Source organism: Heterocephalus glaber, unplaced genomic scaffold (genome assembly GCF_053883595.1).
Source record: "Heterocephalus glaber isolate CG9 unplaced genomic scaffold, H.glaber_assembly_v1.0 deba00001444, whole genome shotgun sequence".
NCBI lineage: Eukaryota > Metazoa > Chordata > Mammalia > Rodentia > Bathyergidae > Heterocephalus > Heterocephalus glaber.
Genome location: NW_028258297.1, coordinates 14,879,177 through 14,905,000, shown reverse-complemented (window position 1 = coordinate 14,905,000; position 25,824 = coordinate 14,879,177). Strand labels below are relative to the sequence as shown.

Sequence of the window (25,824 nt, the reverse complement as noted above, 5' to 3'; positions counted from 1 at the left end):
AAAATTTTCTGAGCCTAATAATTATCATTATATATTATTACATATAAAAGTAGTTTTAAAGTAATTGTTTAGAAATTTTCATAAATATAATTAAGGAAATCTACAACTAAAATACATAGGCAAATGAGCAAAAAATAGAAATGAAAGCAATACTTGTTCTACTTAATTGTAATTGAACAATACTTAAAATGAGACTTAATACAAATATGACTTACAAACAAACAGAGATATATAAATATAAAAGCATCTGTTGAGGTATACCAAAGCACAAAATACAACAGAAACTCCAAAAACAGTTTTACATTTATTAAGTCTCCTTGACAATGCTGTGGAAATATTATGGGAAATGGAATAACCCTGAAAAATTGTGCTTTCAAGCTCATGTTCTTGCCACTGAAAATATAAAAAGGAGAATCATACAAACTAAGAAAATATAAGATATGCTAGAGAATATTGCTAGAAAATGGTCAAAGAGAGTACCAAAAACTTCTAATATAACAAGCAAGGTATTTCAGATTTAATACTTATTCAGAAATTGTTTCAAGCAAGGATTCTCAATACATTTTTTTCATCTTAAAAGGATATACTTCATTCCCTTGTTAAGTGCTATTTTAATTTCAATGAAATATGTAGTCATAAGTACAGATACCACTTTTACATTCGATACGTATTCCCACTATATAGTTACACTTTTCACTCTTCATGGAATTTGGTGGGCTATTTTTGAGAAATGAAACTTTTAATATTAAAGTCATAATGAATGTAAGGGACATCAACGTAAGACAATACAAAACTTACACTGACTTAAATCGACACAGCAGCATTAAGAAAATATGCTTTCCTCACGCTATTTACTTTGTTTTTAAAGTTTGGGAAAAAAAAACTCTTTCAAAAAAAAACCAACTTTCAACCAATGAACATCTGTGAGCCATTCACCAGATGCCCAAGGAGGCCACTGCTAACTTATCACATGTAGCTTAAAATTTTGACTTGGAATAGACTGGAGTCTCATAATACTGGACTGCATCATAAAAACATCTAAGAAATTCAAGGATCTAAAAATTCAATTTTCCATAATATGTGTTTTCAGGGAACTAGCATAATAGGAGCCTACTAATTAAAGATTTTTCTACATTCATACCCTTTCTATTGTCAACTGGTTAGTTAGAATATAAGATGAACTGCCCTCTGATTATAAAACACGTTCTTCAAGAACATTCTCACCTTGGAAACTCTAGTCTCATAGTTCTCTCAAAGAGATGGTGTCATTTCCAGTAACTGCTTCCACTATTTGCTCTTATTATTTATCTCCTTCTTGAGAATAACTTGAAATAATTTAAAAGATATCTTCTCCTTTTGAGGCTTTTTAATGGAGAGAATGTATAGAAAACATTTAAGATATAGAGTCTCACTTAATAGGCAAAACAACTTCATGAGATTTGTAACATTATTATCCCAATTACAAATGAGATCTCAAAAGTAAGTGTACAGAGGGAGAATGCTGAAGTTATGTCATCTTTCCTCCAAGGTTCTCAAAAGGCAATGCATATTAACTGTCTCTCAAATACAACATAATGGCAAGTGTACTAAGTACACATGAAAGTACTAATAAGTATGGTTTAATGCTAACTCATTGCTCAAAGTTTGGACAAATGATAGTTCTTTACACAACAACTGAAACAGTTAAAGAATAGTATCTTCATTCATTTATGGTGCTAACAAACACCAGAATCAGTACTACCTTTCTTGTAATCTGGCCTTCTTTTTAAGAATAATTTCCAAGGTTCCCCTTCTTTATACGTTAACAATTTATGAAATCCCAGGGAAAATACAGGGGCTAATTTCCTGGTTCCTATGTAACTACTTTGCAATGGAATTTCTGTCTAACAAAATCATTTTAATCAAGCAAGAGGTATCAATTAAGAAAACAAGACCAACTGAATGTAGGCCTGTCATATTTTTACTCAGCACACAACCATTTCTCCTTGTGACAGGTGTGATATAAAGGCTGCAAAGGACATCAACTAACCACCCCGGTGGTATAAATCACAAGACTTCTATTGAGTGAAGAATTCATATGACCCATGAGAACAGAAGCCATACCTTTCTGGAACCATATCTGTAAAAAGTTCTCTACACCATACTATTTCAACCCAGGCATTTTACCTATAGACAACAGGAAAGTGAGAAGTGGCACCACTTTATTGCTAGAGTACTTTGAGTTTTTGTTGGGTAATGTCTCAAAATATTTTAGTACACATCATTCAGAACACTTTTCCCACCATAACCCACCTACATTTTTTTCATTACTTTTGTTGTTGTTGTTGCACCTAGGGGCATTCTACCACTTGAGCTACCTCCCCAGCTCTTTTTTTTTTTTTTTTTTTTTTTGAGAGGAGCTCTCACTAAATTGCCCAGGTTGGATTGGAACTTTTGATCCTGTTGCTTTAGCCTCCCTAAATGCTAGGATTACAGGTGTGCACCACCATACCTGGTTTACTACTGCCCCCCTCCCAGTCCTGGGGATTGTATCTGGCCCCTTTCTACCCCCAGTCCTCTAAAACAAATTTTTTTAAAGTTTGAAACAGGGTCTCAGGACTCTTCCCAGGCTGGGTTTGAACTTGTAATCATCCTGCCTGAGCCTCCCACAGTGCTGGGATTATGGGAGTACATCACCAGTCCTGTTTGCTTACTATTTTTCTTTATGTTAACTAATCAGATCAGAAATGAGAGCTACAACTGAAGTAGGGAAACATTTGAATACTTATGTTCATTTTAAAGTTGACTACTCTTACCTATCCTTTATTTCCTCCTTTAAGTGTAGCTACACAAATGATGAATATTATAACAAATGAAAATGATACTTGTCAACAATACTCACTGTACTTTAATCTAGAAGAGCACAGGGAGAAAAATGTATGGCAATGCTGAAAGTATGCAGGCATGACCTCTAAGAGAATACCTATGGTGGCCTTGCTAATGATGTGGCATTTCCCTAAGTCTTTAACGATTCAGGTGATTTCTAAAATCTCTCTCAAACCTAAAATACTTTTAATGTCTCTTCTGTAATAATAAATTCATAATTTCTAAAAAAAAATTTCTTCACTTCCAATAATCCTATGTTTTTATACCGGTTTGAAAGTTTTAAGTCAGCTCTTAATAATGTTATAATTTATTTCTACTAACCCACATTCACATATCAATATGATACAGCCAGGAAAAATTTTTTTTACTCATTAATATTATCTCAGAAAATTTCAAATAAGTTAAAGTGAACAGGAGAATTTAAATAATCAAAAAATTGTATTTTCAAACAAACTAATTTTATGAATAGTTTATTCAGAACTGAAAAATTTTGTGCTTGAATTTTCAAGGCACAATTTCCATTTTTTTCTCCTAAGTATTACTGAATTCATTACATTTTTTAAACTTTACGAGATACTTAAAACCAGTTTTTTACTATACCGACTACCTTATATATATAATGCAATGTTGATTGACATGTGTTAGAAAAAAATTACCAGGGATTCTGCCTTTATCCAAAATTTCAAAAATACAAATGAAAAGTTAAAAGACAAGCTAAGAAGCTATGTTATAAATCCTAAAAGGCAATTTGTGTTCAAGAAAGCCTAGTTTTTAAAATGAATTTTGTGGACACTCTGAAGAACTACTACCAAATGCACAGCTTCTTTTTTCATGTTCTTGTTTACAAAATTAATTACTGCCATAACTGAAGAAATAATTTAGTCAGACTATGCACAGGATGAAAAAACCCAAGAAAATAGTCATTATCAAATGAATATATTTGATTACTCCATAAGTGTTTATAAAAACCTTTACTTATGCTTGTATTTTTAAAATTTCTAAATTCTATACTTGCCCAAATAGGGAAAAAAAAGATAAATTAATATTGCAAATTGTGTGGAAGAACAGTTTAGGTGTCAAATGTCATATTACTACAAAAAAAACCCCACCAAAATGTTAATTAACTCTAAAGAAATTATGGATCTGTATTGGAAATATTTATTTTAAAATCATGTATAAAGTCTAATCATAGACTAAGCATCTGTGAGATATGACAACATTCAAAGCACATCTTAAGGAAATAGTCATATCTATCTATCTCTATCTATCTATCTATCTATCTATATATCTATATCTGTATCTATCTATCTATCTATCTATCTATCTATCTATCTATATATATCTAAGGTCATGAATGCCTTTCCTAGTATGAGAACCCAGCTTCAATTTTATTTTATCTTCTAATCTGGGTCATTATTCTTGAAGTTAATGAGTAAATAACTTAATAAACCTTTCTTACACTGAGTGTATATGCTGAATTTTGCTGGATGTATTCAGGGAACAAAGCAAGAGTCAATATGCATAAAGCTTTTTCTATGCTTCTTTTCTTGGCAGATCACTGTGATAAAAGGTGAAGATAACGTTAACATTTTTCAGAGAATTATGGCCTGGTTCAGGATATGGACAGTTTGGTGTATTTCATAAACAAGTATTAAAACTCAAAATCTACTATTTTTATACAGATTAATTTACTGGATTTTCTCAACAAGTCTAAAAGAAAGTAAAAGGGAAAAAATTATTTGGCTTCTGATTTCACAGTAAATCAAAGCAGGAAGAAAATCTGAACCTTTTGATTAAATTCTAGTGCTTCTCCCAATATATGAGAGTTACATCCAACATCTATCAACAATACAAGAGAAAACTGTATGTATTATTTTGTGAAACAGAGTTCTGTAGGGAGTTAAAATAAAATATTGATTTCAAAATAAGGTGACCAATTTCTGAACTTTAACAATTCAGAATTAATTTCTATGTACTTAAGAAAATATATATTAGGGAAGCAACTGAAAATCTCCAAAAGTACTATGAGAATTCAAAACTACTATGAGTAACAAAAGTAATATATAGAAATCAATAGATTTCATATATATGGTAAACCCAGTTATTAGAAATAATGGGAAAAAAGACTTCACATTAATAATACAAAAGATAGAATATCTATGAATAAACTTATTCGTATACAAGATCTATACAAGAAAGCTTTAAAACAATATAGAAAGACATACCAAGTCCCTGGATAGGTAGCATTACATCATTATAAAATATGAATTCTTTATACAAGAATGTATAAATTTAATGAGTTCAAAATTGAAATATTAGTATATATTAAAAATAGTAGACAATCTAATTCAAAAGTTTAAATAAAAAAGCAGGGCTAATCAGAAAAGTTCTGAGAAAGAAGGATTAGCTTACTAGAAGTTAAAGCATAAGATAGAGTCTCAATAATTTAAAGAATATAGTGTCCAATCAATTGATCAACCAATAGAATAATAAAGTAAGTAGAGATAAAAAGGTGAACATATTCTTTTTGTTAATGATAAAGTTAGCATTCATCTAACATTCTCTGAGTTCCTTGTGACCAATATGAACAGTAGTATAAACTTAAAATGGACCAAAGTATTGAAAGTAAAGAATAAAATCATAAATTACCAGAATGGAATGTGAACAAATTCATGTAAGTGTGGAGAAGAAAATGTCTCATTGACATTAACTCAAAATTCATAAATTATTAATCCAACAATATAAATACCAAGAACCTCTCAATGTCAAAAAGTACCATGAAAATAAAATGACATAAAACAAGGAAAGGAATATGTTCCATAGTAAGAAAAAAGCTCTTTCAAATCAATGAGAAAAAAATATCAACAACTCAATACAAAAACATGCAAATGATTTAAATTCTTCAAAGGAAATGGGAAGATTTCTTAAAAAGTGAAGATATTCAATATCTTCTATAATGAATATGTAATTTTTAAATACAACATGATATGTTTATTTTTAATCTATTAGCTTGGCAAAAAATCAAAACTCTGATGAACAGTGCAGTAGAGACTATTTTATTTATTCTTATGGGATAAGTCCTCTATATTGCAATACCTTTGTACAGATTTAGTGTATTTCGTATAACCCTGACTTTGCCTTAGACACATTATTTGGCTTTTTCAATGCAATAGGAAGCTTTCTACCTGAGTTTTTCATTTAGCATAGCCACATTCTTTTGTTTTGCTTTCCACCATGAAAACAGCATTTCCCAGATAGGGGCTAGATCATCTGCTTACATTCTGGAAGGATAAAAGATCTGGAGCCAAATGGAATGCAATCAAGTCAACATGCATGTGACTCATGGTCAACTCAAAACTCTCATTTAACATGTATGGGGAAAAATCTCATCCACAGAGAGAGGGTGGATGTTTTTTGACAGAGCAGAAGTTTACAAAGTCTCTAACTTCTGGAAAAGGTACTCTCATATATTACCCAGAGAAATGTATGTTGATACAAGCTTTATGGACAGCAATTTGGAAATAGCCAACAAAATAATAAATGTAATTTCATTTCTTGTAATTAATGTTAGAAATATGCTTTGCACATGAAGAATGTTATATATTCAAAGTGAGTCACTGTACAACAGTTTGTAATAGCAAATGATAGTTAACAATCTAGAGATCCAATAGTTAGGATATAACACCGCAATGGAATACTATACAGCTATACAGCTAACACTCTTTTTAAAAGTGAAATACACATAGATTATTAAACATACCTCTAATTAAGCTTTTCCAGTGGTCATCTATCAAATATGTACCGTGTTATTCAAATCAAAATCGCAGATCCCAGATAAATGTATTTCAGAGGCTTATACTATGTATTTTTATTAAAAATAATTTACATGAGGGCTAGGGATTTAGTTTAGTGGCACCGTGCCTGCCTCACAAGTGCACTGTTCTGAGTTCAATCCCCAGTAACAACAACAACAAAAAATTACATGTTATAAAGTTCAAAGTTCTCACTTATAATGATAATCTTTAATTTTAAAAAACTTGCAAGAATACAATTTTAGTATCTGAAATATTTAATTGAAATTCAAAGACCCAGTGAATACAGAGTCTGCCAAAATATATATATACACACTTCAAGAAAAGAAAAATAGTATGATTTTTTTTCAATAGATGGTGTTATCCTCATATAGGGGACCCTAGATGATATTGTATATCAGAGAAAACCCACTACACTGCCAACCCTGAGGGAAAAAAATTGAAAATCCATATGCAGCAATCTCAATGACCAAGGTTACCAAACAGCAGTTCGCTTTACTAATAAATGTCTGGAAGCTGATGGCCAGCACTTTGAGCATCTCTTGTAATTGTAGAGGCCAAAGGTAACTTGTATTAATTTCTTGAGGTCTCAATAAATTTAGTATTAAAATATTTATACAAATTTTTCTTTTCCTCAAGTGTGTATGTTTTGTGGCAGACTCTGTATATTTTTGGGGATATATAAAATTTTGTATATGACTCAAATTTGAGAGCAGATAATTGATATTTGTATATCAAAACACTTCAACTCTTCATGTTCTGAACTGTACATGACTCCTAAGATATCTTCCACATTCCTCCAATTTACCAGGCTAATTTGTACTCATTCTTAATGACTGGTTAAGGTATAAGTCACTATTAGAGTTCTATTTTGATCCATCACCTGTCACTCTTCCCCCATAATATTCAGCAGAATATGAGTTCCCTTGACTCTGTGCTCTAAATAAACACTTGTCTTTTTCATCATCATATTCTCAAAATCATTTCAGAGTATTGAACCCTCATGGTTATTCTTTATCACAATTAAATACCAGGGGACTGCACTACTCCAATGTTATGTATTCTGCTATTATTAGGACATTTTATAACCTGTTTCCCAGGATTAAGACATGATTAACCACCTTCACTTTTACATCTAGTTTAAGTATTACTTTCTCAAAGAAGTCTTTTCTTTATGTGGATTAAAATATAAGAAATAACATGTGGTGGAGTGCCAAACTGTAGAGATAATGGTGGTGTTATTATCAGATGTTTGGAAGTGTGGACCTATGAGTGGATAAAGTGATAAGTTACATTGAATATGACATAATAATAGAACACCTTACAGGAGATTCTAACTTAGAGACTGAAATATAACACTAAAATGTAATACTATTATACTTATTGTAAGCATAAAAGTAAGTGTAATAAGGTGAGTATAGCACTAAACTTGAAGGGATAAAGTTTCAAGGGAATACAAACAGCAATACATAAAAAATAAAGAGGTCTATTTAAAAAGCCATTGATTTTGGCAATCAGGTCGTCACTGGTGAGAGATACATTTGAAAGACCCAAACACAGTTCAGGCAAAATGGAACCATAAGTTCTCAATTCCTTCTCCACCCTTCCTCCTGTCAGTACACACACACACACACACACACACACACACACACACACACACACACACATATTTCATTGCTTTCCATAGGATTTTAGAAACAGTAATGGGTCTCCTTATTAAGAATTCCAATAGAAATAGGAAAGTATCACCTGAAGTTATGCTCTAGGAAATTATATACCAATGAGAGAAAAAAATGCTAAAATTTAAAAATGTCTAAAAATTTGCAGAAAAATAATGGACTAGCTCTTGCTTTCATAATATAATGGACCTCTTCATTAATTTCATTAATGGCAGTAATCCCTGACAAATACAACTGCCATTCCATTTTTCCATGTGGCCAGATGCTATTCTGGCAATTAGGCAGTCACTGCCATTTCGATTGCATTTAAAGTGATCAAGTATGCAACTGCCCACTGTTGTCCTTTTCTTCTAGTAGGAATGATTTAATCTTAGTTTTGATCCAAAATATTCCATTTATATCTTTTGTTAATAGATTCTCCTTTTGCTGTATTTCAAGCTACTATAGAAATCATTAGTGACATTATGCCAATGGCTGAACCTCATAAGCAACCTGAGCATTTTGATTCACTGAAAACAAAACCCACAATGCACTAAAAGAAAATATAATAATAATCCTATCCAATTAAGACTGTTAAATGAACAGAGTCTAATGATTTATCCTCATTGTTCTGATATTCTGGAAGCCTGGAAGGGAGCAACAAAAACTACCGCATATGTTAAAGATGCCCAATCTTTTTTGGTTTAAGGAAAGCAAATTATTTTATAAAGAAATGGCACCATGACATAAAAGACATTCTAATGGATGTATCTAAGTACAAAAAATGGAAACCAACCTTTAGAATATATTTAAATAAATTATCAACCCAATAAAACAAATAGGAAGCTATTTTACTAAGATGTTGATAAAGCATAGGAAAAAGTAAAAAATGCTGCTTCAGCATAAAATCAATCATGAAAACTTCAAAGGAAGTATGTTATGTTCTATTGCTTCAAAAAATAAATTTATCTTATTTCTATTCCTTTATCATTCCTGTCAAATACATATCATACAGTTCTTCCTGCTTATCTAGAGTTTAAAAAATTATAAAAGCAGTTGTAGGAGTTAAGAAATTATCCTTGATCTTTGAATCTCCTCATAAGAGCAAATTTCAGTATAAGGGAGGGAGGACTAGACTGGATATTTTAATGATCTGATGTTTGAGAGCTTTCATAGATATGTTCACCAGGATTACAACAATTGCCTTATCCCTTGACCTATTACGAATGCATGCATGAATGAATAAAATACAAAAGTTAAAATATTCTAAAATTTATTCAACTGATAATTTTAACATTAGAGGTGGACACTATTTTAAGTAAGTACTCTGCATAATAACAAAAGTCAGGTTGCTAATATACTAGTTATAACTGGTTAACTGAAAACATAAGCAATAGTATTCAAGTTTTTAACCTTGGAATATTTTCTCAAGAACAAAACAAAACATCCAAAAAACTGAGAAAGAATAGAAATATTAAACTAAAGATTAGGGATGACTCTGTGTGTGTGTGTGTGTGTGTGTGTGTATACAGGGTTTGGAGGAAGTTGTGATGGAAGAGTTTTCTACCAAATCTGTCTCTTCAAAGCATATTTTAAACAGCATCACACCAAACTACACAGATTCCTCAGTTTGTTCCAAATTCGAGTTCAAAAACTGAAAGTTCAATAACTGAACATATTTTTCTCATAAAAAATAATGGAAAACCAAATAATTGGTTCTGATGCCCCAAAATTACACTTATAAATTAATTTTCCAGGACTTTAACAAATTATGCAATGATTCTTTCTTTAACTCTGTCATTGTTTTCGTAAGTTTCCTCTTAGCTTTACTGCTGGTATCAGTTTTCTTTGGAGCCATGGATAGGATATTTTTCTCACAAATAAAGTGCAAAAAAAAAAAGCACAGTGATGAATCTTTTAGCACACAAATACAAGCACTATATGCTTTCTGGGAAAGAGTGGTGCTTAGACTGAAGGGTCACCCTTTGTGTCCATGACGAGCACGATCCATGACTCACTCTCAGCCTGTACAGGGTTTTTTCAAGTCTGATTTTTGGTTCTACTATCAACCAAAGTTAAGAACACCGAGCAGAATGTCTTCCACCTTTGCTGTCCCTGTACTGGAAAGTTTGAACTTGGAGCCATTCGACAAGCAAGGTATCACTGTAATTTTTGATTACCTTAAAGTCAAGATTTATTAAAAGATACAACTGTTAGGTTTTAACAGAATTTAAAATAGATACTGGAATAGTTTATAATACATGCCATAAAATGCCTTGTCATAAGTTTCCCTTTTCCCTTTATTATTATATTCAGTGTCCCAATTATTAATTGACTGTAAAGATCACCATATTTCATATTTCCCAAAATCCACATGTGTTCCTCAGTGCAGGCATTCAGTATATCTCTCTTATTTATTTTGCATCCATTACTGTGCAGAAAAGATATGCTCAATCGCTGTTTTATGCTTTCTTGAAAGATTCAGAGTCGTCTTGTTAGCAAATGGGCGGTACCAATACAGGATTCCACAAGTGTATAACATGTTCACATCTCCTTCAAGGCCAACCTTGAAAAGGGAACTAACACAATATACTCCTACAGATGGCTGTCAGTGGTTAGATGGGTAAACTGCAGGACAACAATATGTGCTTTACTGAGTGTTTGGTATATGTCCTATACTGCTATTGATAAAAGTAACATTCCAGGCAACTCACACAATCATCTACATCATTGTTTTGCAAGCACTTAAAGCACATAAAATAAAGCAAAAAAAAAATCTCTCATGAGATAATCATAAATAATCTGTCCATATTAACACACACATGCATGTATCTCCATAAAATTTTAAATACTTTCAGTACTTTCAGTAATTATGGGTCACCTTGAGAAAGCAGTTTTTAAGTGGCCAATAATATCAGAAAATCAGCAGAAACTCTTGCTTTAGCAAAGATCTAAACTTGAAGCCCCAGTCACTAGAGGCACAGATCTCACCCAGGGACACAACTAAAGGGGGCCACTTATGGTTCCACAGGCTAGCAAGGAAGGAAACGTACTGGGCTTGTGTGTTTTTTATGTTTTCTTTCTTCTTTTTTTTTTTGGTACCAGGGATCGAACTCGGGTCCTTGCACTTGTGAGGCAGGTGGCAGAACCACTGAGCTAAATCCCTGGCAAATGTGTGGATGTCAGTGTCACCATTCACGTCCATGAAGTGCCCAGCGGTCCACACCATCCACTCCAGAGCAAATGAAAACTCCTAACTGTAGCACCACAAACTCCTAACTGATGCACCACCCTTTCTTGGGGAGTGCATCAAACCTGTCTCCATTCAGTGTCCAGAATGGGAGGTCAGGGGTATCTGCAGTGTCTGGGACACTAAGAATAGCCATGTGTCTGTGCATTCCCACAATGCCCACACTACCACCTTTGAGGTAAATGGTTACCTGTTTATCAGTTGTCCTTTGGTGTTACTGATAGCTTCAGGTTCAACAGTTGAAGACAGAGCATATTAGACTACTATCAAATTCTGCCTCAATAGCACCAGCCACTGCAGAGGCAGAGGGGGGAATCCACAAGAACCAGAGGTAGAGCACCCCAGCACTGGGCAACTTTCTTATCCATAGAAGGGGTAAGAGTTCACAATGCCTTGTGGTACTCTCTGAGTGTAGCAAATACAGCCACTCTGCAGACAAAACAACATGTCTAAATTCTTACAATTGGCTTTGTAGCACCTTGAGATTGACTGACAGTGCTATACAGCTAGGAATGTCTGTGTTGCCATTACTTGATGCAGTTTATGTCAATATTTATCAAAGAAGCAACATAAATGAGTTGTCCAGGGACACAGTCAATGTTCAGAGTTGAAGGGTAGGAGTGTGAAAGAAGATGGGATAGAAGTCCAACACTTTTTTCTTTTAACTAATCCCCACCAGTACCAACACCACTATGTTTTTTCTGAGTAGAACTCAGTATCCAAAAAAGCAAGCAAATGCATCAGAACTTTTGTTTGGGTAAATGGCCTATACTGTGCATTTTTTTTCTTTTCCTCTCAGATAAGGAGAAGGAACAAGTTGTTTCTATTTAGGCAGAAGCTGTAAGTCAGGAAACTTAGTGCCAGGTAATTATTATTGTCATAATAAATATCTAATTAATGTTTTGTATTGAGATGAAAATAAATACATAAAAACTTAATGATTGAAATATAATATTTTATTTGGCAGAAGTAAGGTTAAAGAAATGTAATGGTGAAAAATATATTCACCTGTCCAGTACAGTTAAATTTTATTAATTTATTTATTTCTGAACATTAACCCTTTACGCACACTGCTAACCAGGCCAAATTTTATATGATATTCATACTGAGTATAGACGCTTCTCAATTACAATGGGGTTATGTCCTTATAAAACCATTCAAAGATAGGTCAGGGATTTAGCTCAGTGGCACCATGCCTGCCTAGCAAGTGCAAGATCCTGAGTTCAATTCCCAGTATTGAAAAAAAAATCTAAAGTTGAGCATTTAAAAGTCAAAAATATGTTTAATACACCTAACATAATGTAACTTAGCAACACACTTCTCTCAAGAGTGCCAGTTGTTTACCCTTGTGATTGCAAGTCTGCCTGGGAACTGTGGTTTGCTGCTGCTGCCCAACATCCTGCAAGATAGTTTTGTATGGCATACACTAGCCTGGGAAAAGATCAAAATAAAAGTACAGTTGCTACTGGACATGTATAACCTTTTGCCACATCATAATGTTGAAAATTATGAGTTGAACCATCCTAAGTTGCAGTCCGTATTCAGCTATAACAGCTATGTATTAAACTTTATACAGATGTCTCAGAAGCAGTATAGCACAGTGAATACATAAATATATATCATATTAAATCCAGGAGCCTAGGTGCAAGTTCTACTTCTAACTTACAATGTCTCTAATCCTCATGGCCCTTTATATATTGGGGATGATAACAATACCCATCTTGCAAAGAAAACATATTCAATATTATAGTATCCATACAAGCAATTTGTAAACTGTGAGGTGTAAGGTATTAAGCCAATAAAGTATTGCTTATAAAATTACAACAGTAACTTCATTGTATAAATCATACAAATTCCTATGTAAAATGACCTCTTTTCAATAATACTATTCTTATATCAGTGATTGTATTTTTCTCTTGAGTGAGTGATGTTTAAAAGAGCAGTAAGATGTTTTCTAGCAGCTGTATATTTAACTCACAATCAATTATTTTCAGACTGTTTATTCTGCATACAATATATATCACATGAGAAAAGAAACAAAAATAGTAAACATCTGTAATGAGCTTTCGAATGTTAAGGTTATTTAAGCTTTCTATTTGTGATATAATTTAATTGAGATATATATATATAGCATAAGCATATATGCACTGTGAGGAAATGAATGTAAAAAGTCGACACTAGGTGGGGTCCATAGTAATGAGCTGAACATATTAAACTGTAATGTATGAAATATAAGTTTAAAATAGATGCATTCGAGCATTAAAAAGCCAATTGAAACTGAGAAAAATAAAAAGTTCAACTGTTATTCTCAGAAGGTATATATAAATAGACAATATAATAAGTAAATATGCAAAATATTTCAAAATACTTCTTAATCTAGTGATCTAGCATTTGAAAAGTTTCTTTTAATAAAATTAATCAGAAATATGCAACAAACAGTAGAAATAGGAAGCTAGCTATAAAGTCTATAGCTTATCTACAATAATAGTTCCCCTGATAAATGGCTTTTCTGATTAAAACCAGTAATTTAAAAATATTCTTATGGTTTTCCCAATAAGAAGCCAGTGGTTATAACAAACTTATTTTAAATAACTACATTTTATCTTTGCAATTAAACATTGTAGGATAAGTAGGAAATATAAATGATAACATACAGAATGGAATATAAGAAGACTTCTTATCTAATTTTTAGTAATAAATAATTAAAATTTTTTTAAAAAATAATAAAAATTATTACTAGGATAAAAAAACTTACTTTTTCCTGTATATATTTGCTAATTGTGCCATGTTTGGGATTCCTAGCTTAGAAGTTCTTGAAGGATAGGAAGCTTAGTTTTATGGTTAGAAGATCTCTATAATAATAAAGGTATTATAATACCAGATCAATGATAATCATAGCTTAAATATATTAAGTGCTTATGAAACAGTAAAGCACTGGTACAAACACTTTGCATACATTAGCTCTTCAGCCAACCCTCTGAGGTAGAATATGTATAGAACAAGGAATAGAGTCAGAGATATTAAGTAATTTGCCAAAGGCCAAATAAATAGTTATAAAAAGTTTCGTGATCCCATTTCAGCTGAATTTTCTCACAAAGATGTCTATACAATGTATTTGTTACCACTTAATAATCTTACTTGCACATCTCAGTGAAATACAGTATGACTTTCAGGAACAGAGCCACTAAACTGCTATTTCTAAGATTAACACTGACCTCCATATTATTAAATCCAGTAGACACCCCTATACCATTTGACCGTAGGCAAGTGCTCCTTTGTTCAAGACTTCCTTATCTTCCATTACAATAGGCCTGCTGTTTCTCATTTTACTCCTCCTTCTACCCCTTTTCAAAGTGCAGATCTTACTGTGTTTAACCTTTGAATGTTCAGACTACTTGATCTGATCATTCCTTGTTACTCTTCCACCTCCCACTAGAAATTTTTATTTATTCTCTTCATTTTAATAACATCTAAACATCAAGATAATATTATGTAAGGCCCGTCTTATTTTATTATATATTTTATTAGTACATGTCTATAATACATTTATAGTAGGTGGTTTATACATATCTTCATTATTTTTGCCCTCTTCCCTTCCCATCCCTCCCTACTACCTCCAACTCTTGATTTCCTTCCCATTGGAAAAAGTTCTATTTACATTTTTTCTTTGATTCTCTCTTTTTTATACTTTTTCTCTTTCTTCCTCCCAACTCTTGATTGCCTTCCCATTTGAAAAAGTTCTATTTCCATTTTTTCTTCAATTCTTTTTTATCTTTATCCCTTCCTCCTACTCACATCTCTTGTTTCCCTTCTCATTTGAAAACGATTCCCCTACTTCCTATTATTTATCCTTTATTTTGCTCTTTCTTTAAATTTTAAGTTTCTCATGTAAGAGAAACTTAGCAGTATTTAAACTTGGGTGTCTGATTCATTCTACTTTATGGTCTTGAGATGTATCCATTTACCTACAAATGCCTCAAATTTATCCTTCTTCATGGCAGAGCAACATGTCCCATAAATAAACTCATTATCTTTAAGGTATCCACATAAAGTTCACTATCATGATAAATGGAGTCAACATCAACCAACTGTTTAGACAAAAAATCTAGAAGCCAGTTATTCTTGACAATGCTCCACTATCACGCTCCTAAATCTATTCCGTTTCCAAATCTTTGTTTCATCTTCAAATATATCTTGAATAATGGGTCTCTACAATCATTGTCACCATAATAGTCCAAATATTATCATCTGTTCCTAAAATATTATATTTTCTAAATTAGCCCATTTCTACCCGCTGTTGCCCTCTCTGATCTATTTCCCCCACACACAGCATCCAGGTTGACGTTCTTCAAATAAAAATCTAATCATGCTATTTGCCATCTTCAACTCATTAGAATAAAATCTAAAACCCTTCATATTGCCTACGCAAGCCTCTCCTTGTTGCTATGAAGTTTTGGTCAATGAAGTTTAATCTCCTTTTTCAGTGTATGCCAAGTCATTTCTGAGATAAGGCTTCAGTCAAACTTTTTACTCAAAATTTTATGTGACTAATATCTATTTGTATTTCAAATTTAAATTTAAATTCTACCTCTTCAGAGGACAAGACTGTTAGAAAAGAAGAAGAGAATGGAATGAGAGAAAGGGAGAGAATAATGGGAGGAAACGATCATATGTTATATTCATGCACAAATATGCCAAAATGAAACCAACTAATCTATAACTAATATGCACAGGTAAAATATAATTTCTACTTGTTCTGAGTAACTTTAGTTGTAGCATGGCATTGATTATCTCTGTTATTTTCAAAGCAAAAAGTAATAATTTCACATGGCAAAAAAAAAAAAAAAATCAAACTATCCGGAAGAACGTTGAGCTAGGTCAGACTAAAGACTTAGACGGTAGTTCTAAGATAGCTGGGTCTACCTTAGGGTTGCATATTTTTGGTTGACTTCCAAACCAGTAAACAAATATTACAAATATTTTACATGAACTCAAGGAAACAAACACAAATGTCCTGACAAGCTTGATAATGATTCTATAACAAAAAGACCCCCCCTTAAAGTCTGGGGTCATTTCTTCTCCCAGCTAAATGGATAATCTATGAAGTTGGAGAATCTCATAAGCCTTTTATAACATAATAGCATGTGTCTTAGTTGCTTTTTCTCATTGAGACAAAATACCCTACACCCAAAGTTAGAAGAGGAAAGGTTTATTTTGGCTCAGAGTTTCTAGAGGCTTCTGTCCATAATCGCCTGGCTCCAGGGCAGGGTGGCATGGCAGAGGGGCATCGCAGAAGAGAAACAATTCATGGAAGGCAGAAGACAGCAAAAGCAAGTGACCATGGCAGCTTCTTTCTGCCCTTTTTATAATCTATCTAGGCTACCCAGATCAGGGCAGGTACCAAACCAATCAGTGGACTAATTTAGCAATCATGCACCCTTATTCCCAGCATCACACATTCTAGATCCAGCCACCTTTGAAAAGCATCCCCTATGACAGCATGGGGCTTTGAGGGGACATCTAGACACAGGACATAACAGCATGTCAGTATACCCTGTTTCACCTTGTTAACATATAACACTTTCTCGCTATGCAGAAGTTAATGACAGTAACATCCTATTCTACACAGATTTGCCAGCATGGCCTATCACACAGTCTTGCCAAGAAATGGACTCTCATCCCCACCCAAAGGAGAATCTGGACAACTGAGATTACAAAACTAAAAAGGCAAGCCACTAAGAATACCCTGGAGAGATTCCTAAACTTTTTCTTTCCTTTCTATATTTTTAAAATATAATTTTATTTGACAAATCATAATTATGTACGGGATACAATATGATGTTTGCATCTGTGTAGGCACTGCTGCAAATTTAAACCAAGTTAATAACATATCCATCATTTCACCAACTTTTTTTTTTTTGTAGTGAGAATGTTAACCTTTTAGGTATCTTTAACTACACAATTCATTATTATTAAATATAATCACTATGCAGTATACTATATCAGTTATACTCATTCCTGAAACATAACTGAAACTTTGCACCCTATGGTAAACATCTCCCCTTTCTCTAACTCTTCCTCCACTCTCACCCTCTGGTAATCACCTCTTTGATTCTGCAACATAATAGTTTTTTAGATTTTGCATATAAATAACATCAAAATTAAGGAGAGATAGTAGGAAACAAAAAGGCAAACTTTATGGAGATATGGAAGAAGATAATAGGGAGAGAAAATAATAGATATGTTACATACATGTACTAATTCCCCAAAATGAATGTAACCATTATGCACTGTAAACATACACTAATAAAAAGTCATCAAATTAATAAAAAGAAATGTTATTTTTCTGATAAATAAATGAGATCAGACAGTTATTTGTCTTTCTTTGCCTGGCTATTTGACTCAGTATCGTGTCATTTAAATCTATCTATTTTGTAACAAGTAACCAAATATCTTCCCTTTTTAAAGCTGCATATTATTCCCTTGAATATATACTCTTATACTCTTTAAAGAAAAATACTGGAGATCAAACCCAGGGTTACTCGATATTTTTTTTATTCATTCATACATTGAGGACACTTAGACTGCTTCCATGTCAAGATTATTTTGAATAATGCTGAAGTAGTATGAGAATGCAAATGCCTTTTTTGACAAACTCATTTCAAGACCTTTTCTTTGTATTTTTACTGTATTTATTGACACTACTATTGCTTATCTTAGGTGACCCAGATAAATTTTACACTCTCATTCCAAGTCAAATGAAAAAATATCACACAGACCCAATCTCATAGAAAGGGAATATGGAGGTAATGATTAGCACATACGGATAAATTCATAGCAAGCCTATCTTCTTTTTTTTCTAAAATGTAGATTAAGATCTCCTTTATAAAAACAATATTAGATCTATTCTTAACTTCTTTGAAACTACCAGGTTTCTGGGCACCAATGACAGGAAGACAGTATAAATAAGAGAATGAATCATTATGGAAGAAAGTAAAAGAGAAAAGTAATTTTGGGATCATATTTTAAAATAAATAGATTGATGTTGAAAGGGAGGAAATAATTAGAGATGAAGTTTTGGTCAAAGGAAAATTAAGGAAATTCTAGAAGATAAGAATCAGGAAAATATTTTTAAAATAAAAAGATTTAAAATTTGTTTTGAGAAAATTAGAGAAGTTAAAATATTAAAGGAAAATTATTCTAGATATGTTTGCAAAAACTGTAAAACAGGCTGACAAAAATAAACTAATGTGTCAATCTGAAAGTTAATCACCTCTATTTGATAAAGGTAAAGTAAATCACTTCAATTTCCCTCTACATATGCTACTCAACATAAAATGGAGTAAAGTCCCAACAAACCCGTAGTAAGTTTAAAATGTCATGTAGGTCAAAAATGCATTTAATACACCTAAGCTGCCGAAGATCATAGTTTACCAACATAGTACAAGAGAGAGTACTGGTTGTTTCCCTTCACAATCGTGTAGCTAATAGTACTAACTGCATATCACTAATCCTGAAAAGATCAAAACTCAAGATATGAAGAGCTTCAGGGCTGGGGATTTAGCTCAGTGGCTCCTCACAAGCACAAACCTGAGTTTGATCCTCAGTTCGGGAAAAGAAATATGAATAGTTTCTACTGATTATCTATGACCATCATACCACTGTAAAGTCAAAATATTGTGACCATCCCCATCGCTTCTCGGCCTTTTGGCAAAGATCAAGTGTAAAAAATTGTGACCATGCTAAGTTGAACCATCATAATATGAGGACTTGTATTCAATTTTTTTTCAGTTACAAGAATAAAACTAACTTGGATTAGTCTGCAGAACTTACATAAGCATTTCAGATTTCTAATCACTGTATATAGTAAGAAAGCCTAATATGGGAATAGTTCAAATATTATTTCAAATAACAGATTTGCAAAATTTTAAAATATACATAGTAAGTGAAAATATACCACCTAAACCTTTTACTGCTTTTTTTTTTTTTGGTACCGGGGATCAAACTTGGGACCTTCCGTTTGAGAGGCAGGCGCCGGACCCGCTGAGCTAAATACCTGGCCCTTTTTTACTGCTTTTTGATTGACAAGACAATGCAGTAACAAGAGTCAATCTAGAACCTAGTCATCTGGAAAAGTTTGATATAAGAAAAATATATTTTTAGATATATTTAAACCTAAAGGAAGATAAGAGTAAAGCATAAAAGATCCAACACCAAATCATTAATTAGGATCCTAGTTATTTCCCATGTATCCAGACAGAAATTTTGTCTCTATAATTAGCCATCAGTGCCCTACTATAAACCACTTGTGTTACACAAGCTTTGGAATGTGATTTTTTTTCCTTTTGATGGACCAGTGTGACATGATTAAGACCATGGGATCTAGAGCCAAATTGGTTTCAAATTCTGCTGCTGCCATTCATTAGTTACTAACTGTGCCTCAGTTTCCCCATATGTAAAGTGGCTTATGATATAATAACAATTACTTAGAAGGGTTATTAAAGGATGAAATCAACAAATACATATGAAATACTTGTAATAGCATCTTGCACAAAACATGCAATGTACAGGTTTTATCATTATTGAAGTCCATTTCCAAAGGAAATCAATAATTTTGTATCGAGATTTGTATTTAGCTCATCTTGTTAGTTAACCCAAAAAGTGATAATACTCCTTGGCTAATTTATAAAGTTCTGATGGGTAAATTAAAATTGGCATATTGCTTCCACAATTGACATCAGCCTCGTATATAATCAATACAACTCATTTTATCTATTAAGCACATCAATGAGCAAAAAGTATTTCATGTTTAATATGAATTTTTGAATTTAAACAAGCCAATTTCTACTCTCTTGAAACAGCTGACTTTAAAATAAAAAATACAGTAACAAATTCCCTCACAGTGTGGAAGTAATAAAACTTGGATAATTATAAAATATTGCTAACTGAACTGATTATAAAAAATTTTCAGAATTAAATAAACCAAAAACTTATTTTGTCAAAAGTGATCAAAAATACCACCAGACAAGGCTAATTCATAGAAAGAATAAAGAAGAACACTGAGACCTCTGGTAATTCCCCTTTCAAAGACCCTGGACTCACTGTCAAAACATTACTTAATTAAAAAATAAAAAAGCAAAATAAAATAAAAAATGTAATCCACCTTTTACAAAGCACCAAAAACCAACCTTTTGATTTAGAAGTAATATTAAGACATGAAAACCAAATACAGAAGGTAAGGATGGTGAAGAGTGAATTAAAAGAAAGGAGGTTCTGTAAGATGGACCCTTTCCCCAAATATATTAAAATACCCACTTTAATATAACTAAACTTTGTATTTAACTTCATTATTAACCCTGATATATTTTAATATATGTTCATATGTGGATAAAAATTATTCAGGGATGCAAAATACAGATGATACCAGGAAATAAGATTTATATTAAAAGACTGTCCTCTATAATGTAAATTCTTCTAGTTGAGATCAATTTCTTCTGACATTTAATGTGGTCATGGACACAGGGAGTTCACAGGGGAAGTACTAAGGGGAAATAATTTTGGAATTTGGAGCATTATATGAAATGACACTATGTTAACTTCATCTCTTTATCTCAACCTTTGAAGAATCAGAGTTGATAGGACTGAAGTTTGAGGAAACTGAAAAATGGTACATGTTCACTAGATATAATCCCAAAACCCCAAATCTGAAATGTTCCAAAATCTGAACATTTTCAATACCAAAATGACACCACGTGGAAAGTTCCACACCTGACTTCAAGTGCCAGGTCACAGATGAATTGCAGGCCCACTAAAACAAGTATATAAAACTACTTTCAGTCTGTGTGGATAAGGTTTGCATATACAACACAAATGAACTTCATGTTTAGGCTTGGATCTCATCCCCTCAATACCTAATTATGCATATTCAAATATTCTCAAATCCCAAACAAAAATCTGAAACACATCTGAGTCCAAGCATTTCAGCTTGTATTCAATCAGTATGATAGAGAAAGGTGAAGATGCATAAAGGGAAGTTCAAAGTGTCTAAGATAAAATTTACCTGATTATCTAATTCATCCCTACACCTAAGAGAAAGAAACAAATACTTTCCTGTTCTTTTTGAACCACAAGCCCCCCAGCCTCACTGCTTTCAATCCTGTTAAAACTGTAGTCCAGATACTAATTTGTAGATTATATAGTCTTTTGTTGGGCGGCCTGGTTAGTCAAATACAATTCCTAACTTTATTTCTGTAGGAAAATGTGTTGTGAATTCAAAATTCCAAACAAACTACTTGAAACAACCTGTTCACAAGTTTGGGACAGCTTGCATACTGTATGTTTTAGATGTAAGAAGTTAAATGACACCTTACTGGATAAAAATGTATTATGACATGTGATTCATAACTATTATTAATCTCCAAAAAATTCTCATGAAATATTGAAAGGTGTGCTAAGATGTAATTTAAATCTCTGAAAAATTTGCTTGGTAAATTTCCAAGAACAGATTGACTCACGATATTTTCAATGTCCAAAAATTTGTCTTTTAGTCATAAGGAATGCCATGTTGCATATTTCAACACTTATGTCTTTATCTTAAATATAAAAATGAAGTCTAAATGTAGCCAATATCAAAAGCAAACCAATCAAAAATATCTTGTTTAAAACTGCTTTTGATTTATTTTTAATGTAGGAAATAAGACTTTGTGGTTAATAATAGGAAGCCTGGGCAATATTAATTATACACAAAACTGAAACTTAGATGTGATATCAAGCTTCCCAAAATACCACGACCTGTTATTACTATACATCACTTTTCTAAGCTGTTCAATGTTCTTTGAAATCATTAGCCAATTCTTCACAAAAAATGTAAGCAATAATGTAAAATAGCCAATGTTAATCTAAATGATAGGGAATTCCTTGCCTTTATCATAAATCAATATAGAACTACACCAATGAAAACAAAAAAAGTTTTCTTCCATTCTAAGTTACTTATCTAGATTGAAATTATTTTGCTTATTTGAAATTTAATACTAATCAATGCCAGAAGTTAATTTAATTTTTGTACCCCTATAAATGAATTAACACATTTCTCTCACATATTTTACGCAGTAATTCATTGTGTTTGGATACTATTAAAAATTTAAAATTTAGAAAAATTAGACTATCATTTCTCCTCTCATGAATTTTCGGATGTGCTTTTTCCATACTTTACTAGCCACTGCTTTAATGAATTTAAATATTAGATTTAAATGATCATTAACAATTTGTCAAAGCAATATCTAATTTACCTACCTATGAAAGATGATGTATTAGTAAATTTTTTCTCAACTTCTTCTCTTTCCCTCAATAAGGTTTGCTACAATTTTGTTTTATATTATGAAAATTTGTCATCCATATTGTTTTGTCATTTTATTCAGATTCACTATAGCATGATGCTTAAAATTTATGAACTTCATAAGAAAACAAAATGTAATCCTGTATTTTAAGTTTTTCTTTTTGAAGATTACTTTCAAGCATCATAATCTAAAGAATCCTATCTCATTTTCTTTCTTGCTTCCTTCTCTTCCTCTGGCAAAACTCAGCTTCTACTAGTTACCTACATACGATCCTTTTTCTAAGATTTCTTTGTTTGATTTGCTAATAAAACCCTTAAGTAATCTTTTCATACTGGGAAAATGAGTCTTTTCTTTTCTTTTTTTTTTTGGTACCTGGGATCGAACTCGGGACCTTGCACTTTCCAGGCAGGCAGCAGAACCACTGAGCTAAATCTCCGGCCCTGGGAAAATGAATAGTAAATAAACTAAGTTTATTTTAATTTCATGATTGAAAGTGTCTTTTGCATAATACAAAGTGTAGTTAAATATATGCTTTTCCTTTTTTTAAGACACTACTTCATTTTCTTTAAGTATTCACCATTAATGAAATTTGGATGTCCCTAATACATTATTTTCACTCCTTCAAATGCAATATTCTTCCATGTGAGTAATGATTGGAAGGGGGTAAGATATAAAATCTCAATACAGTGTATTAAGATGTAGAAATATTCTAATGCCTTGTTTATTAAAAGACTGCCATTCATAATGGGATACAGCACCAACAAACAATCAACAAAGGTGTGTATGTAGGAAAATGTTTCTTCCATTTTGTAAAGTGTCTTCTTCTTAACATTCTAAAAACTATACCAACATTAGCTCATAGGACGTATCTAAGTAAATATGAAAGAATTGAAGTTACCCCCTGTATATTATCAGACCATAGTGCAAAAAAATTGGAGATCAATAACATAAGAAACTGTAAAACCCCAAAAAACACATGGAAACTGAATAACACACTCTTGAACAACAAATCGGTCTCAGAAGTAATTAAAGAAGAAATTAAACAGTTTCTACAAGTAAATGAAAATGCCAGTACAACATACAGGAATCTATGGGACACAAGGAAAGCAGTTCAACACGGGAAATTCATAGCAGTGAATGCCCATATTAGGAAAACAGAGAAAACTCAGATAAATAACCTAATGCAGAACCTCAAGCTCCTAGAAAAAGAAGAGCATAATGAATCCAAAGCTCATACAAAAGAGGAAACTATAAAGATCAGGGCAGAAATCAATGCAATGGAGACTAAGAGAATAATACAAAAAATCAATGAATCAAAGAGTTGGTTTTTTGAAAGAATAAATAAAATTGATAAACCTTTAGCCAACCTTATCAAAAAAAGGAAAGAAATGGCACAAATACATGCAATTAAGAATGAAAAAGGTGAAGTCACAACAGATCCAACAGAAATCCAGAGGATCATCAATACCTACTTTGAGAACCTCTACTCCAATAAAATGGAAAACACAGAAGAAATGGGGAGATTCCTAGATACATATGAATTGCCAAAGTTAAATGAAGAAGATATAGAAATTCTAAACACCCCAATTACAATGAGTCAAACTGAAAATGTAATAAAATATTTACCAACAAAGAAAAGCCCAGGTCTGGATGGCTTCACTGCTGAATTCTATAAGACATTTACAGAAGAACTAATGCCATTACTATTTAAACTCATCAAGGAAATTGAAAGGGAAGCAATACTTCCAAATTCATTCCTGGAAGCAAGTGTTACTTTGATTTCAAAACCAGGGAAAGACCCAACCCAAAAAGAGAACTATAGGCCAATCTCCCTAATGAACATAGATGCAAAAATCCTCAACAAGATACTGGCAAACAGAATACAGAGGGTCATCAAGAAGATCATATACCCTGACCAAGTCGGAGTCATCCCAGGAATGCAAGGATGGTTCAACATTCGTAAATCAATAAGTGCAATACACCATATTAACAGAGTCAAGGACAAAAACCATATGATCATCTCAATAGATGCAGGAAAAGCATTCGACAAAATCCAGCACCCATTCATGATAAAAACCCTACAGAAAATTGGAATAGAAGGTCTTTATCTTAACCTGATGAAGGCTATCTATGAAAAAACAACAGCCAGCATCATACTAAATGGTCAAAAACTGAAAACTTTCATGCTAAAATCAGGAGCAAGACAAGGATGCCCACTATCACCACTTCTGTTCAATATAGTTCTGGAAACATTAGCCACAGAAATTAGAGAAGAAAAAGAAATAAAAGGAATAAAGATAGGAAAAGAAGAAGTTAAACTGTCATTATTTGCTGATGATATGATACTTTACATAGAAGACCAAAAGAACTCTGCCAAAAGACTTCTAGACGTAATTGACAGATTCAGTAGAGTAGCTGGATACAAGGTCAACACTCAAAAAACAATAGCCTCCTTGTACACAAATAGCAGACTCACTGAGAGAGAAATTAAGGAAACAATTCCTTTTACAATAGCATCCAAAAAATGAAATATCTAGGAATCAATCTAACAAAGGAAACAAAAGACCTCTACACTGAAAACTACAGCACTCTGAAAAAGGAGATTGAAGAGGATATAAGAAAATGGAAAGACATTCCTTACTCCTGGGTAGGAAGAACCAATATAGTGAAAATGGCCATATTTCCAAAACTACTATATAGATTCAATGCAATGCCAATTGAAATTCCAACAATATACTTCACAGAACTAGACAAAACAATCCAAAAATTCATTTGGAACCAGAAAAGACCTAGAATAGCTAAAGCAATTCTAAGCAACAGAGACATGGCAGGGAGTATCACAATCCCCAACTTGAAACTAGACTACAAACTACTGTGACAAAAGCAGTATGGTACTGGCAAAG

The 25,824-nt window shown here is 32.5% G+C and overlaps 1 protein-coding gene across 35 annotated transcripts in view; it reads right to left on the bottom strand.

Moving 5' to 3' along the window:
* The window catches only part of Sox5 (SRY-box transcription factor 5), a 973,116-nt gene that overhangs the window by 399,930 nt on the left and 547,362 nt on the right, over positions 1-25,824 (bottom strand). For 3 of the 35 annotated variants that reach the window (XM_087213466.1, XM_087213453.1, XM_087213451.1), the window contains one exon: positions 23,294-23,361. The exons of the other annotated variants lie outside the window; for them this stretch is intronic. The gene's annotated coding sequence lies outside the window, so the exon portion shown is untranslated. The remainder of the gene's footprint in view (positions 1-23,293; positions 23,362-25,824) is intronic. 35 annotated transcript variants of the gene reach the window in all.